A 16,186-nucleotide genomic window follows, 5' to 3' on the forward strand; every position below is an offset into this window, starting at 1 on the left:
GCCGTTTTCCTGCCTATGAGCTCTGTTTTTGTGATTGTTATCAGCCAGTTAGGATCAGTTTGACTTCTTCTGCTTTAGGTGCAAACATTTTTTAGATTGGCACAGGATGTCTTGCTTTTGCCCAAGTAGACTTCCTCAGGTAGTAAACCTGTGGATGCTCAGTCCTTGTTCTAGGAAACTTGCAGTGAACCTGTGCCTGGACCACACTATTTCAGAATAGAGGTGAATTTTCTTTCTGAAACATTCACTCCACATAGAAACAAAGTATACCGGGGAGAATGTCATGTTTCTAGTCTAGCCTTCTCCCTGACAGGCTTCTCTTCTTTGTGGAGGGTTTTGGTTTTGCAAGGAGAAACCCCTACCTAAAGTTTGAAGACACAAACTAGGTAAGAAGATACCATGTGCCTAAGTGTCCAAATATCAACTTCATCATACCATCTCACCATTAGTGATACATATTGCATTGCATTTCAGTTTGGAGGTGTGTGGAAATGGCCATCCAGTTGAGACATTTGGGGCTGGAAATAATTTATTTTTATTTTTATGTGGAATATCTGCATCCCACCCAACTTTCAAGATGGTGAACAACCAAATAGAATTATTTAAGCATTCCATTGCTAACAATAACTTAAAATCAGTTTCTGATAATAAAAGCTCTAGCATAATACAGCAATGATAGAAATAAGGATGGGAAAAATATAACATCTGTTAAATATGTAGGAGACTAAAATGTTCATTCCTTCCTTCATCAGCTACATCAGTCTTGAAAATTGTCCCCCTGGTGTGTCTACACAAGTTAGTAGCAAATAAACAGAATGTTCCCATTGGCACCAGTGGTAACTTCTTACTAACCTTTGTTGCCAACCCAGGAGTATGAGGGTATTTTGGAGGGGAGTCACATTTGGAGCTGGAAGTGATACACCTCTGCTCCTTATGCACTGCAGTTCCTATCACAATGGGGAGGGCTGCCTGAAATAAAGTAGAAAAAAGCAAGTGTACTGCATTGAGCACAACTTGTAGTTTGGCCATTCCATATGAGCAATTCCTCCAGATGAGCCGCCACACAGAATTTCTCTCCTTCCTTATTTACTTGAGTCAGACCTGACCACCACACAGAGCATCCTCCGGGTCGGATCCTTTAGACTTTGGTCTAGCTGCATCAGAACTGGACCTCCCGACTACAGCCTGACTCAGAACTTGGAGAAGGCACAACATCATTCTCTGTGGGAAAATAATAGTTAAAGGAAAACACACACACACACACACTTTTTGGGGGTTTTGCGATGTGAGCAATGAAAGCGAAACAAAACACTTACTGCTCAAAATGGGGGACTGAAGAAGCAAATATGATTTTAGCAAACATTACAAAACAGAGGAGGGTGGGGTAATAAAAAGGAGAATTGCACAGCCCTAGTTTGATACTCTCAATCGCAGCAAGAACTTCTTTGGGGTTCATCTTTGGTAAGGAGGTTGCACCTATATTCTACCAACACACACATGGTTCATGGAGACTACATAAGCCATCCTGCTGCAATGCTAAATAAGGCACAGGAGATTTTTAGTTGCCAGGAATAGCTCTGTAATGAGGCAGGGAGTGCATCAGCTCATACTTCAAATTTCTCCGCACCCTTGCTGTTGTGTAATAATAGAGCTGTAAGTGGTAGACATTCTTTCTGCTCTGTGAATGTGACTTGCTTTGTGAGGTTTGGCACCATAACAGTAGGTGGGTTGATATACTGTACATTCAACATTGTAGAGGCACAGTCATTGTCGTCATGTAGATGCTGCTTAGCAAGGAATAATTGTTGGAAATAATGCTGTTTCCTGCCATAAAGGCAGAGCGCACAGTATAGCGGGAAACAGTGGCATAAGTATTGCTGGAAGATACAGGGATATACTCAGACTTATGAAGGAAACAATATTCATACAGAAGTAAGAGACACTCTCTTGAATTAAACTGCACAGCAACAGCAACAATGGTGGTTGTATATTCATGCAAATTGGCCGTAAATAAGATAAATAAGATGGGACGCGGGTGGCGCTGTGGTCTAAACCACTGAGCTTAGGGCTTGCCGATCGGAAGGTCAGCAGTTCGAATCCCCGCAACAGGGTGAGCTCCCGTTGCTCGGTCCCTGCTCCTGCCAACCTAGCAGTTCGAAAGCACATCAAAGTGCAAGTAGATAAATAGGTACCACTCCAGCAGGAAGGTAAATGGGGTTTCCGTGCACTGCTCTGGTTTGCCAGAAGTGGCTTAGTCATGCTGTACGCCAGCTCCCTCGGCCAGTAAAGCGAGATGAGCGCCGCAACTCCAGAGTCGTCTGGGACTGGACTTTCAGGGGTCCCTTTACTTTTACCTTTAAGCTTTTAATCCCTGTTACTTTGTCCTTGTTCTCTATTTGTGTTTCTTTTGATTTCAAGGACTGACTCAGTACTGCGTGCGCACTTCTCCTAAAGTGCATATATCTTTCTCTTTCTCTTTTTAGTTCTGCTTTTATATGTAAGTGCAGGATTACTTTCTCCGAGATGGCAGAGCATAAGCTATTCAGGACTGTTTTATTGAGGCTTTTTGCTTCATGCTTACTGAGAGCCATTCTAGACGTAATGGCAGCAACTGCATTCATTGTTTATGCCTCTCCTGCATCCAGGTATGAATTGGGGCTCCTGGTTCTAAGTTTAACATCAAAAACGGGAAGAGAAGTTGAATACCTCCCTGCAGTCTATCGCTTGAAATGGCAGAAATATGAGACGTGACCCATGCTGGGAGAATAGGCCTGGGGCAAAAGGTTGTGGGGACCTGCTAAGCTCCCCTTATCTGCACACTTCTTTTGATCTTAACATTAGACTTCCAACTCCAGCTTTATATATGATTGGGGCAGGCATGTGAACAAAGTTGAAATTCCTCCATCAAGCCTTTTTGGAGATCGAGGTCCTGTTTCTATGCCATGGGAGCTGGGCATAAGGATGGGGAAATCTGTCAATATCAGATTCTCTCAGCTACTCACTTTTCCTGTCTTCCGTTTCCTCACATTTCCACATCAGTTTGATATTTTAAAAAGAGTCCTCGTTAAAATTCACCAGCTTTTTAGTGTGAATTTCCTTAAATATACACATTTTTGTATGTAATTTTGCCCACTGTACACATTTTTGCAAAGCTGTTTTCCTTGATGCAATGCATAATGCTATTTTGTCTGCTTTTTTCAGTAAAAGTTGCATCTCTATGCACATGTCACCTCAATACATGTACATGTACACATTACTTGGCTGGAAAACTGAATTGCAAAATTCAGAGAAGCGTGAATTTCAGAGGGTGGCTGTGTTTTGGTTTGCATATTGCTTTGGAAAGTGCAAATTCACCTTTTACATGTCAACTGAATCAAATTCATTCCCCATCCCTAGGAGTGGATGGAATGAGTGGGCAGTAAGTCAAATATCAAATACTTACAGAAAAGGCAAATTTGAAATCCAGCTAGAAACACTGGTTATCACGTGAAGAGGCTTTAAGTAACTTTACACTGCTTTTCAATGGTCTTGTTTTGGACCCCTCCCCTATACGGTGATAGGGAAATTGCTGCGTTTTACATAATGTAGTTTCAGAAATACCTCCTGCATCAGAAATAATTAATTTTGTATCATCTGAGCCAACAGTCAAAGGAACTTAAGCTCTGTTTTAAGGAAGCTCAGATCATTTTGAGCTGCCATAATTCCTTTACACCAGATTCTGCTGGGACTTTTTTTTTAGCCGGAACGTACCAGAACTCAGTTCCGGCACGTCTTGGGAGGCCTCCATTGCGCATTCATGGCACCCCCTTTTCTAGAACAGTGTTTCCCAACCGGTGTTCCGCGGCACACTAGTGTGCCGCGAGACGTTGCCTGGTGTGCCGTGGGAGGGAGGCGGGCGAGTCGGGCGGCGAGAGGCGGGGCGGCGGCGAGCACACGCGGGGCGGCGAGCGAGCTCCCTCCCACATCCCATCGCCGCTCGCTTCGGCCGGCCTACTGGGCTGTCGCAGGCGGAAGGCCTGCGCATGCGCTAGGTTTTCGCGCCTTCGGGATTCCCTTCACGCCTTCCTCCTCCCGGGTCCTTGAGAGCGCGGGAAGCGGCAGCGCGAGACCGGCGTTGAGACAAAAATGCAAAGTTCCATTCAGGGCTCCCCTTTTGCCTCGTCGTCTCACAGTTTGGAAGATAGCAGCTCTCCAAATTAATAGTCCTCTTTGAATAGGCGGGGCCTGAGCGTTCCACCAATTTAGGCCTCCTGCCGGGATGTGATATGGCTCCACCTTCCTCAAGGTGGTTCTGCTTTTAAATATTTTCCACCCTGTCACCATGAGGACCAGCGACTTCTTTTCGTAAAATATAAAATCGCTGCTCCTTGCTCTCGTGAGACTGTGTGTTTTAATTTGAAAAGGGTGTTCCGTGTACATTTGTGCGAGCTGTGCTGTAAAAAAAGGGGTCTGTATCCGTTTGTCAGTGGCAATTGGATGGCCGGATACTGCAGTGATGGAAAAGTTTTTGAAAAGAAAAGAACTGGACTCTGAACAAAATTTGGAGCCAAATGAGAGCCCAAGTATGAGTGGGCATGAAAAGAAAGCAAAGATGGTTAGCTCAAGCAAATTCTCTGGCACAAGGCAATATAGCGAAAGCTATATTTCATTTGGATTTACTTTCACTGGAGATGCAAACCAACCAACTCCACTGTGCGTGGTGTGTGGTGAAAAGCTAGCTAACAGTGCTATGGTCCCAAGCAAACTTAAACGCCATCTCCAAACGAAACACCCTTCGCTTCAAAACAAGAATGCGGACTATTTTGTTCGCCTGCGTGAAAACACGGAGAAACAGGCAGCTTTCATGAGACAAACCTCAAAGGTAAATGAAAGAGGTCTTAAAGCTAGCTATCACGTTGCTGAACTTATAGCCAAGTCAAAAAAGTCGCACACTGTGGCAGAGACATTAATACTATTGTAGAGGAGATGCTCGGACCTGAAGCAGCTAAGGAAATAGCCAAAGTCCCTCTCTCAAACAACACAATTTCCAGACGTATTAATGACATGTCTGCAGACATTGAAAGTGTGGTTTTGGAAAAGATCCATAGCAGTGAGAAATTTGCATTACAACTTGACGAGTCTACTGATATCAGTGGACATGCTCAACTCTTGGCCAATGTGCGTTTTGTTGATGGTGATGCAATTAGAGAAAACTTCTTTTTCTGCAAGGCATTGCCAGAAAAAGCAACAGGAGAAGAAATTTTTCGGGTCACATCAGAATACCTTGAACAAGGAGGACTTAAGTGGGAAAACTGCACAAGTGTCTGCACCGATGGAGCTGCAGCCATGGTCGGGCACACCAAAGGCTTTGTAAGCAGAGTGAAGGAAAGAAATCCAGATGTGATTGTTACGCATTGTTTTTTGCACCGTGAGGCCCTCGTAGCCAAGACTTTACCAGCAGACCTAGTTCATGTGTTGGATGATGTTGTGCGCATGGTAAACTTTGTAAAGTCACGACTCGTGAAAAGTCGCATATTTGCAGCTTTGTGTGAGGAGATGGGAGCGAAGCATAAAACCTTGCTGTTTCATACGGAGGTCCGGTGGTTGTCGCGTGGCAAGGTCTTGGTTCGTGTTTATGAGCTGCGGGAGGAACTTAAAGTGTTTCTGACAAATGAGAGGTCAGATTACGCAAAGCTGCTTGCAAGTGATGAGTGGTGTGCAAGGCTGGCATACCTGGCAGATATATTTCATCATCTGAATGAACTGAACACACGAATGCAAGGCCGAAATGAAAACCTGCTTACAAGTACAGATAAAATAAATGGATTCCGTTCAAAGGTGCAACTCTGGCATCAACACGTGGAAAGTGGCAATCTTGAAATGTTCACACTCACCAAGCATTGGCAAGGTGTTCACACTGCTGCACTGTGTGAGATAATAGGTAAACATTTAAAAACTCTCGAGGGGAAGTTGTCATTTTATTTCTCTTCAGTCTCCACTGAATGCCTTGACTGGGTTAGGGACCCTTATAGCTCAGCATCAGTTGGTGGAAAGGACATGACTTTACAGGAGCAGGAGGAACTAACTGAACTGAGACAAAATCGTGGTTTCAAGCTAAGTTTTGCTGATCTACCTTTGGACAGTTTTTGGTTGGAAACTGCCAAGGAGTTCCCCCTTCTGGCAAACAAAGCTATTTTGACATTGCTCCCATTTTCCACTACATATCTCTGTGAGTTGAGCTTTTCAAGCATGATTGCTATAAAAACTAAATACAGAGAGAGACTGAGAGCTGTTGACGAAGAGCTACGTGTGTGTCTTTCTTCGATTCCAGCCAGAATATCAGCTTTGTGTTCAGCCAAACAGGCCCAGGTTGCGCACTGAATAAAGTATTTTATAATTTTTCATATTTCTGTTTACTTACTATTTCATAATAAAGTAATTATAAAATACTTTATTTGTGTTTATTTGATTCCTATTAAAGAGAGTTACTTTATATATAGTCAATATAGGCACAGAGTTAATTTTTTAAACATTTTCTAATGGTGGTGTGCCTCGAGATTTTTTTCATGAAACAAGTGTGCCTTTGCCCAAAAAAGGTTGGGAAACACTGTTCTAGAAAAATAGCACTGAGTTTATCCTTAGTCTTAACATCATACATTGACCTTTTTTAAAAAATCATTTGTTGTATACCTTTATGTAGCCTGGCTGGAGCTAAAGCTGGACTGCAAAGGGGGTGTGGAAATGTTCTTTTGCAGAAGTAGCTTTCATTAAAGTCGTCCCTGCAAAGGATGGAAAAAATTGGGAGTGTAGTTTTGAGTGCACTTGATTCTTTCCTTTGAAGCTGGGTCAAAGTGTCCCACAGGTGGTGAGGGAGATTAGGATCTGACCCAAAGGAGGTGGAGGAGCCCTAGGTTTGGCCATCCGGCCAGATCCTGTTCCCCACCCAGCCTATAATGATTGTAAACTTCTTCATTATTTTCCGTCTTGAGAAACATAGCGGCATGGTTCAACCCAAGCACTTTTAAGTCCTATTGATTTTAATGGGAGGTTGAACACTGTTGAAATCAATGAGACCTGAATCAAAGTAGCTGGATAGCATCTTTAGTTGATTTTTAAAGGATAGAGATAACTACATGCAATATTATATTAAAATGCCTTTAATCAGAATGCATCAAATTAGAACTGTGGGAATGGCTGTTGGGCAGAAGATGGGTTCTAAACATTGGGATAAACTGAACGAATTACTGTCACCCACAGATTCGGAATTAAACTTCTGTTATCAGGCAAGTTAATACCACTGGCTTCAAGGCAGTTTCTGAGAGCAAATGGTGTTAAGATTCTCTATAAAGAGAAGCACTGGGATCCAATAAATTACACTCATATTGAAACTATGCTTTCATATAACTGTAGTGCGTACTTAGAAGATCCTTCCATCATGCATTATACCGCAGCTTCCAGGCATAATGCAGAAACAGCTAAAAATGTAAGTGTATTGTAACGTTCTGGAATTAAGGTAGACATACCAAAATAAATGTGTAACTGTATCATTTTGTAGGTCTTCAGTATTACTGCATCAGTACTATAACTGTAATTAGCTAGCTATAGGTCAAACTATTAATAAATCTCCTGAAATTAAATGTGCAATTTGTCAAAAACCTTTGCAAATTGATTAGTCAGAATTTAGAAGCTTTTTAATTAAGTAGAAATTTATGCAATGCTGTATGTTATAATTACGAATCAGCTCTTCTATAGTATTTTTGAGCATCAGCAAAAATTAAAATATTGGAAAACATTATTGGGTCACATTACTATGTCAGTGTCAAAATCAACACATGGGTTAAAAGATATCTTACATCTTATATAGTGTTATGATCTCAGAGCTGGAATCATTAGCCAAATACAAAATCAATGAGCAAAAAGACCTAATTAAAACATTTTTGGAGTACACATTCTCTGATTTATATCTCGGTAAAACTTTTGCCTTTTTTCTGTAGTTTCTACAGCAAGGTCAATGCTGTGGCTTGAATGTTACACTGTAACTGCTCTTTCAAAGTGGTCTGTTATATATTTATTTAAAATTCTACCTATGCTTTGCCTCAAAGTCTCAAAGGACCAAAAACAAGAAGTTAGGATATAATATGACTTTAACGAAAGCTACTTCTGCAAAAGAACATTTCCACACACACACCCTTTGCAGCCCAGCTTTAGCTCTAGCCAGGCTACAAAGGAAGATTCCTGCCAAAAGCCAAGGCATCCAGCACCATCTTCAAGCCCAACTTGTAGCATTTGGGATCAGATGCACTTGGAAAATCCAGACCCAGGTACTTCAAAGTGCATCCGATCCCATTGGGGCTTGCAAATGGTGCCAAATTTAAAAGGTGCCAGATGCGAGCCCTGTTTGCAAAGGAACAAGCAGGAGTATAGTTCATTTGCAGCTGCATCTTTACCTGCCCCAAAGCTGATGTTCCTGTGATGTCAGTTGTTGGGCAGGTAGGTATGGCTTGGTGGTGGTGGGGAATCCTTGTGAACCAAATTAGAACTGTAGCTGCACCACCTAATGTGATCCACAAGCCTAATTTGTTCCCTGTGCCTGTTTTAGCTGGTGTAATCCAGGGGTCAGCAAACTTTCCACAGGGGGCCGGTCCACTGTCCTTCAGACCTTGTGGTGGGCTGTACTATTTTTAAAAAAAATGAATTCCTATGCAGACTGTGAGGGGGGCAAGTAGTCCTCCTCCTCACCCCCAGCCCCAGCTGCCTTCTCGGTTTGCTGCCTGCCTCATTTGCCGAAGGGCTGGCGGCAGTGGTGCGAAAGGGCTTCCTCCCCATCTAGAGAAAGAAGGTGCTGTGCTTACCTTCCCAGGGGCTGCCGCTTCTGCTTCTTGTGAAGTGGGTAGGCAGAGCGAGCTCGTCCGCTCCACTCTCTGGCCCACAGGAGCACCAGGGCGGCGGGGGCGGGAGGAAGAGGCCAAGCGGCGGCAGCTCTGCCAATCAAACGCCATGCCTGGTTTACCTCAGCGGCGTTTGATTGGCAGAGACGTCCCCGTGCCGTGCTGAGGTAAACCAGGTGTTTGATTGGCAGAGCCGCCACTGCTTGACCTCGTCCTCCCTTCGCCATAGCCAGGAGTCTTGCTTCGTGGCAGGTTCCGGCTTCGTGGTGCGCGCCGGATTTAGGACCCAGGTGGGCCTGATCCAGCCTGGGGGGCTTAGTTTGCTGACCCCTGGTGTAATCCCTGTATACCCTTGGTCTGTTCTGTTGAGTGCATTCCTAATGTTGATAGGTTATACAGAACTTAAGCCGGACTGATTATTCTGAACATAGTTGTTAATGTTCCATGAGATCACAGGACTTTAGCTAATAGCTAGAGGTGCAGATGGGGTATTGGATAGAAGTTGTCTGTCCTCAGCACAATCCCTGGCTGTATTTTTGCTGACAGACTACTTTGTGTTACAGACTTCTGGAGTATATCACTGCATCATAAGATCAGTGAAGCTGTGCTGACATGTGCTTTTACATCAGGTTTCACAGGATCAACATATGCCAAAGGATTAGCTATACACTATCAGTTCACTACTGAAATTGTACAAAGCCATCACCAGCAAGAAGCCTCTGTTATGGAAGACTATTTGAAGGGCTGCTGTAGCCCAGACCAAACACAAAAGGACAACCTAAACAGCTCATTCCAAACAGGTTTTGGATTTGGAGAATCGGACAGAGGCAATGCTACTACAGGAAATAGCGTTGTATAAAAAACATGATGTCTGTCCATGCAGTGGACTCTTATGAATTAACTTTGCATTATAATTCTGTTATGCCAATTGAAACTTTTAAAATGGTATCTCAGACAACTTGGCAGGGATATGCATCGATTCCACTTAAGCAAAATAAAACGATAAATCTGTACCACATTCTGTATGGCGGGGATAGTCAACATGGGGATCTCCACGTGTTTATAAACTACCAATCTCATCATAGGTATAGGTAAAAAGGTAAAGGACCCCTGGACTGTTAAGTCCAGTCAAAGGTGACTATGGGTTCATCTTGCTTTCAGGCCGATACACTGAAACAGAAGTCACCAGACCCTTATATATAGTGGAAGGTGGGGTGGGTTTTTTTCAGGAGGGTAGTTGGAGATGAGTGGTTGACTCAATATGTATGGTAAACCTGTTGATGACTGTTAACGACTGCAATTAGTCCTACAGGAAAAAGCAAGGGATAGTATGCAGATGACCAAAAATAGCTTTAGTATGTCTAATGAGACAAGAATCCAATATCTCTATTCAGACCAGGTCTCACCATAGCTTTGAGTTTAGTAATAACTTGTAATTCAGCAACTTCTCTTTCAAGTCTATTTCTGGAATTCTTTTGTAAAGACAGCTGCTTTGAGATCCTGTATTGAATGTCCTGGGCGATTGAAGTGTTCTCCTACTGGCTTCTCTGTCTTGTGATTCCTGATGTCAGATTTATGTCCATTTATCCTTTGGCATGAGAACGCAGGTGGCGCTATGGGTTAAACCAGAGAGCCTAGGACTTGCTGATCAGAAGGTCGGCGGTTTGAATCCCCGCGACGGGGTGAGCTCCCGTTGCTCGGTCCCTGCTCCTGCCAACCTAGCAGTTCGAAAGCACGTCAAAGTGCAAGTAAATAAATAGGTACCGCTCCGGCGGGAAGGTCAACGGCGTTTCCGTGCGCTGCTCTGGTTCGCCAGAAGCGGCTTAGTCATGCTGGCCACATGACCCGGAAGCTGTACACCGGCTCCCTCGGCCAATAAAGCGAGATGAGCACCACAACCCCAGAGTCGTTCGCGACTGTACCTAATGGTCAGGGGTAGCTTTACCTATCCTTTGGCGTAGGGTTTGGCCTGTTTGTCCCATATAGAGAGCTGAAGGTCTGGAGCCAAAGAAAGGACACCTCTTTGGCTTTTTCTCAGAGCCCCAAGGTGACAAGATGCTGCCATGGCTGCTATTCCAGCAGTGAACAACTTTTTAAACAAATAGGGGATATGGTGATAGGGCTGCCACCTCAAAAGGGAGAATGGGTGCTTAGGGGCATTGGCTGTGAGTGGCGCTAGGGGGGCCTCCAAATTCTGGCTCCCACCCTGGTGGAAGCTTAGTTTTGTTTGGTTTTAAATATTCCATCACCACTTTTCAATAAAGTTCCCAGCATAGTGTACGATATGAAAGGGAAACGTTTAAACTACTACTACAACAGGAATAAAACAGCAGTAGCTAAAGCCAGAAAATACAGCAAAACAGATAAAAAACACAAAACAACTTATACACTCAAGATGAGTTTTTATAACCAAAAAAAGTATCTGCTATCAGAACAAGGGACGCGGGTGGCGTTGTGGGTTAAACCACAGAGTCTAGGACTTGCTGATCAGAAGGTCGGCGGTTCGAATCCCCGCGATGGGGTGAGCTTCCGTTGCTCGGTCCCTGCTCCTGCCAACCTAGCGGTTCGAAAGCACGCCAAAGTGCAAGTAGACAAATAGGAACCGCTCTGGCGGGAAGGTAAACGGCATTTCCATGCGCTGCTCTGGTTCGCCAAAAGCGGCTTAGTCATGCTGGCCACATGACCCGGAAGCTGTCTGTGGACAAACGCCGGCTCCCTCAGCCCATAGAGCGAGATGAGTGCCGCAACCCCAGAGTCGGTCACGACTGGACCTAATGGTCAGGGGTACCTTTACCTTTACCTATCAGAACAGCCAACTTTATATGGCAATGAGACACAGAGAAAGGCTTCAGGTGATGACCACAAAACCTGGGCATGTTTATGTGGTTGAAGGTGGTCCTTTAGGTATTCTGGAACCATTCAAGGTTTTGTAGGTGATCACTAGCGCTTTGAATTGTGCCAGGAAATGGATTGGCAGCCAGTGTAGTTGTTTTACAATAAGGGAGAGATCCATATGTTTTCATTATCCATATGTTTTCATTTAGGCAGCTTAGAAAATAATAGGAAATGTGATTTGGTGTTCTGTCTCTGGGAGGTTTGCTATAAGGTCTGCAGACTCCTGTTCTTTTGCATAAGGCGGTCAGGACAAGTATATTTTATTCGCAGCATGATTCATGGTCCTCAATAGCCATTGCTGAACAAAAACCAGAAATACCGATATAGAACGAAAACTTTGGTTGCAAATTGTTGCTTTATGAACATGGACTTCAAAAGTACTGTGTCACCCAAAGAAATACATATAGTAATACCAGAGGAAATAGAATTTTGACCATTACTTTAGCTTTTATTACATTTATGGCTAAGAATATGTTTATTGTACAGTTTTTGCCAGTGAAGATTGAAAGGAAACAGATCGCATAGGCGACACAAAATAAGAAAATTCTTTTCATATGGGCTTCATTTCATAGCATTTTCCTGCCACCCCTTTACCATCTTTCAAGAACTACGGATAAGAGTGTAAAATATTCACACCTCATTACGTTTAAATTAACTAAGGAATTAATTACTGCTTCAGTGTATATTCTTGCTAATTATAATGAATAGTAAGCTGTATCTTTTAAATGACTATTAGTTTCATTTGAAAAATTTTCCCATTTTCCCAAGAATGTAAGGTTTACACACACACACACAAACCCAAATATAATTTTAAAAGCTAATGTGAGCTAATTAATTTATTACAAAAATGGGAAGAAATAGTAAGAATAGGCATCTAGATAATCCAAAGAATTAATGTTACTTAATTACACAGGGACTCGATAATAACCAAGCATTACCATAGGCATAATTCATTATGAAACATCCAGAACTACCCAGCTAATTTAGATATATTATGAAAAAAGCTATCTTAATTCAATTCCGAGGCAATTTGGCATAAATTACTAAATTTATTTTTATAAAACATAAAAATCTGTGTGACTTTTAAAATACATCACATAAGCATGTTAATCCTTTAGGGACAAAATACGAAATAAGCATACTGATATTTGTTTTCAGCCTTATTTTATCTCCTCTATTATTACCCTCAGGAAGAAATCATCTCCCAATTTTTCATTGGTTCCATCCGGTGGATCAAAGAATATGGCCTGTAGCTAGGGATGGAGTAGAAATTCATTTGGTTTGCATTTTAAAGCCAGTTGGCTTACTTTGCCAATCCCAAAGTTACATGCAGATTCGAATTCAGTCAGCAATGTGGCTTGTATACTTTTAATTTTCAAGTGCAGTTTAAGCTTTAAAAATGCACAGAGAATGTGTATGTCCCTGGAAAATGTATACAAAAATGTGTTGCATTAGGAATTGCATTGAAAAGCATACAAAAGTTGCATTTTAGGAGAATGCATATAAAATGCCTGTCCAATGCGCGTCAAATGTGTACAATTGAAATGCAGGGGGTTTTGTTGCATTTTTATAAACTACAAAAATATTAATGTAAGGATAAAATAGGGTGGGAGCAAGGACCATGTGTACAATTGAGTTCCTTGGAGTAAAACATGGAACTATAAGTAGATGTGTGTTTCTGGACATACCGTATTTTTCGTCCCATAGGACACTCCGTCCCATAGGACGCACCTAGTTTTTTTGGGGGGAAATAAAGGGAAAAAAAATTTCCCCTTTATTTTCCCCCCAAAACCAGGTCGGGGAACAGCGGGATGGCGGCGCTGCGCCTCCCCGCTGTCCCCCGAGCTTGTGGGGCTGGCCGATGTCTGCCCGGCGCACGGGGCACTCTGCTTCAGGGTGCTCCTCGCGCAGGGCAGCAGACTGCTATCCGCAGTATGGGGAGCCCTCCGGGAACTCCCGCAGGCTCCCCAGGCTTGCTGATAGCTTCCTGAAGCCTGGAGAGCGAGAGGGGTCGGTGCGCACCGACCCCTCTTGCTCTCCAAGCTTCAGGGAAAGCCTGTATTTGCCCCATAGGACGCACACAGATTTCCCCTTCATTTTTGGAGGGGAAAAAGTGCGTCCTATAGGGCGAAAAATACGGTAATTAAAGCTGCTGGTATTTACCTGTAATGGCCAAAACAATTAGGCACCAGGATATTATGAAAGACCACTGCCTCCTGTGTCAGCCTGCCTGAAATTTGCAATATTCATCAGAGACTGTGTGGCAGAGAGGGGGCTGACATCGCGTCTGTGACATCACACGTGTGGCATTGCATCACATTTTGGGAGGAGCCAGTGGATGGAGCCAAACATGGTGGCCGGTGGCTTCTCTCTCATGTTTGGCCTCCTTCCCTATCAGGAGGAGAAGCTCTGTCCCTTGGAGTTGGCGCCCCTGCTGTGTGTGATCTTCCACCACCAAGAGAGCCTAGTTTGGTGAGTAGTAGGTATAGGCCCTTGTCTATAACTGTATCCTTATTCTCAAACCCCCTCCTTAGGGTAGTCAGGCTAGATCCATGTTTGCTTAGCTTTAAATGAACTGTAGTAAGGGTTTGTTTTGCCTGGCTTTTGGTGAGTTTTCAATTCTACTCCCTGGTTTTGTTTTCATTATGGGTTTTTGGGTTTACCTGGACAGCGGCCAGAGCAAGGGCACACATCACTTGGTCTCAGTCTCCCCCCTTAAAGGTGAGATGTTTTTTGTTTCTACTTAATTATTTCAAAACGTGCATCTCAGCTGTCTTCATGTTTCAGTTACATGTTTCAGTTACAGTGGTACCTCGGGTTAAGAACTTAATTTGTTCCGGAGGTCCATCCTTAACCTGAAACTGTTCTTAACCTGAGGTACCACTTTAGCTAATGGGGCTTCCCGCTGCCACCGCGCCGCAGCCACACAATTTCTGTTCTCACCCTGAAGCAAAGTTCTTAACCCGAGGTACTATTTCTGGGTTAGCGAAGTCTGTAACCTGAAGCGTCTGTAATCCGAGGTACCACTGTAAGTGCTATTGCGACTTCAGAATGGGGTCTCGCAGCCTCCTTTGAAACCGTTTAAATTGGCCAAGTTATGCACAGAATGGTCTTAAGATAGCAAACTATAAGAACCAAAAGTTTTATCTAGACTAGCATATCCTTTCTATGACTATACATTATAAGGTAAAAGGGTAAGAGACCCCTGGACAGTTAAGTCCAGTCAAAGACGACTATGGGGTTGCGGTGCTCATCTCGCTTTCAGGTCGAGAGAGCCGGCATTTGTCCACAGACAGCTTTCTGGGTTGTGTGGCCAGCATGACTAAACGGGACACCATGACGAAAACCAGAGCACACAGAAACACAATTTACCTTATCACTGCAGCAGTACCTATTTATCTACTTGCACTGCTAGGTTGGTAGAAGCTGGCACAGAGCAAGGGGAGCTCACCCCGTCGTGGGGATTCAAACCGCCGACCTTCTGATTGGCAAGCCCAAGAGGCTCAGTGGTTTAGACCACAGTGCCACCCACTCCTTGAATTGTTATACCATTAATGGGTCCATATGTTATACTATTGGTCAGCTTGCTCAGCAATGTCTGCAGCAGGATTCAGAAACCTGTGGTCTTCAAAATGCTGCTAGACTACAGCTCCCAAAATCCCCTTCCAAAGTTCTTTCAGCCGCCAGCTAATCCAGTTTTATACAATCCCCATGTCAACAGCGCCCTGGGATCTTGGTTGCGGATCTGTTGCAAAGAAAATCTGTGACCATGAATCCTCTTGGCCCCGATAAATATTAATTATAGGCTGAGTTACACAAGGACAGTAATGTTAATATGAGTTGAATTCTTTAGAATTTTTGTGAGTTCTCATACTGGCCTTTGAATATTAGTTTTATATTTTTGTGAGTTATCATACAGGCATTTGAATATTTGTTGTTTAGTCATGTCTGACTCTTCGTGACCCCATGGACCAGAGCATGGCAGGCACTCCTGTCTTCCACTGCCTCCCGCAGTTTGGTCAAACTCATGTTGGTAGCTTCGAGAACACTGTCCAACCATCTCGTCCTCTGTCATCCCCTTCTCCTTGTGCCCTCAACCTCTCCCAACATCAGGGTCTTTTCCAGGGAATCTTCTCTTCTCATGAGGTGGCCAAAGTATTGGAGCCTCAGCTTCAGGATCTGTCCTTCCAGTGAGCACTTAGGGCTGATTTCCTTAAGAATGGATAGGTTTGATCTTCTTGCAGTCCATAGGACTCTCAAGAGTCTCCTCCAGCACCATAATTCAAAAGCATCAATTCTCGGGCGATCAACCTTCTTTATGGTCCAGCTCTCACTTTGAATATTAGTTTATATCAAATGCTGCTTTCCTCTCTGTTAAGATGAAAGCAAAACTTTTCCTGCACAGTGGCTATTTCAGCTCAAAG

General features: G+C 43.5%; 1 protein-coding gene across 8 annotated transcripts in view; it reads left to right on the plus strand.

Moving 5' to 3' along the window:
- The window catches only part of RARB (retinoic acid receptor beta), a 357,399-nt gene that overhangs the window by 234,752 nt on the left and 106,461 nt on the right, over window positions 1-16,186 (plus strand). Inside the window, exon 1 of one of the 8 annotated variants that reach the window (XM_079947370.1) lies at window positions 9,576-9,579. The exons of the other annotated variants lie outside the window; for them this stretch is intronic. The gene's annotated coding sequence lies outside the window, so the exon portion shown is untranslated. Of the gene's footprint in view, window positions 1-9,575; window positions 9,580-16,186 lie in introns of those variants that run through there. 8 annotated transcript variants of the gene reach the window in all.

This window comes from Podarcis cretensis, assembly GCF_951804945.1.
Source record: "Podarcis cretensis genome assembly, chromosome: 12".
Taxonomy (NCBI): domain Eukaryota; kingdom Metazoa; phylum Chordata; class Lepidosauria; order Squamata; family Lacertidae; genus Podarcis; species Podarcis cretensis.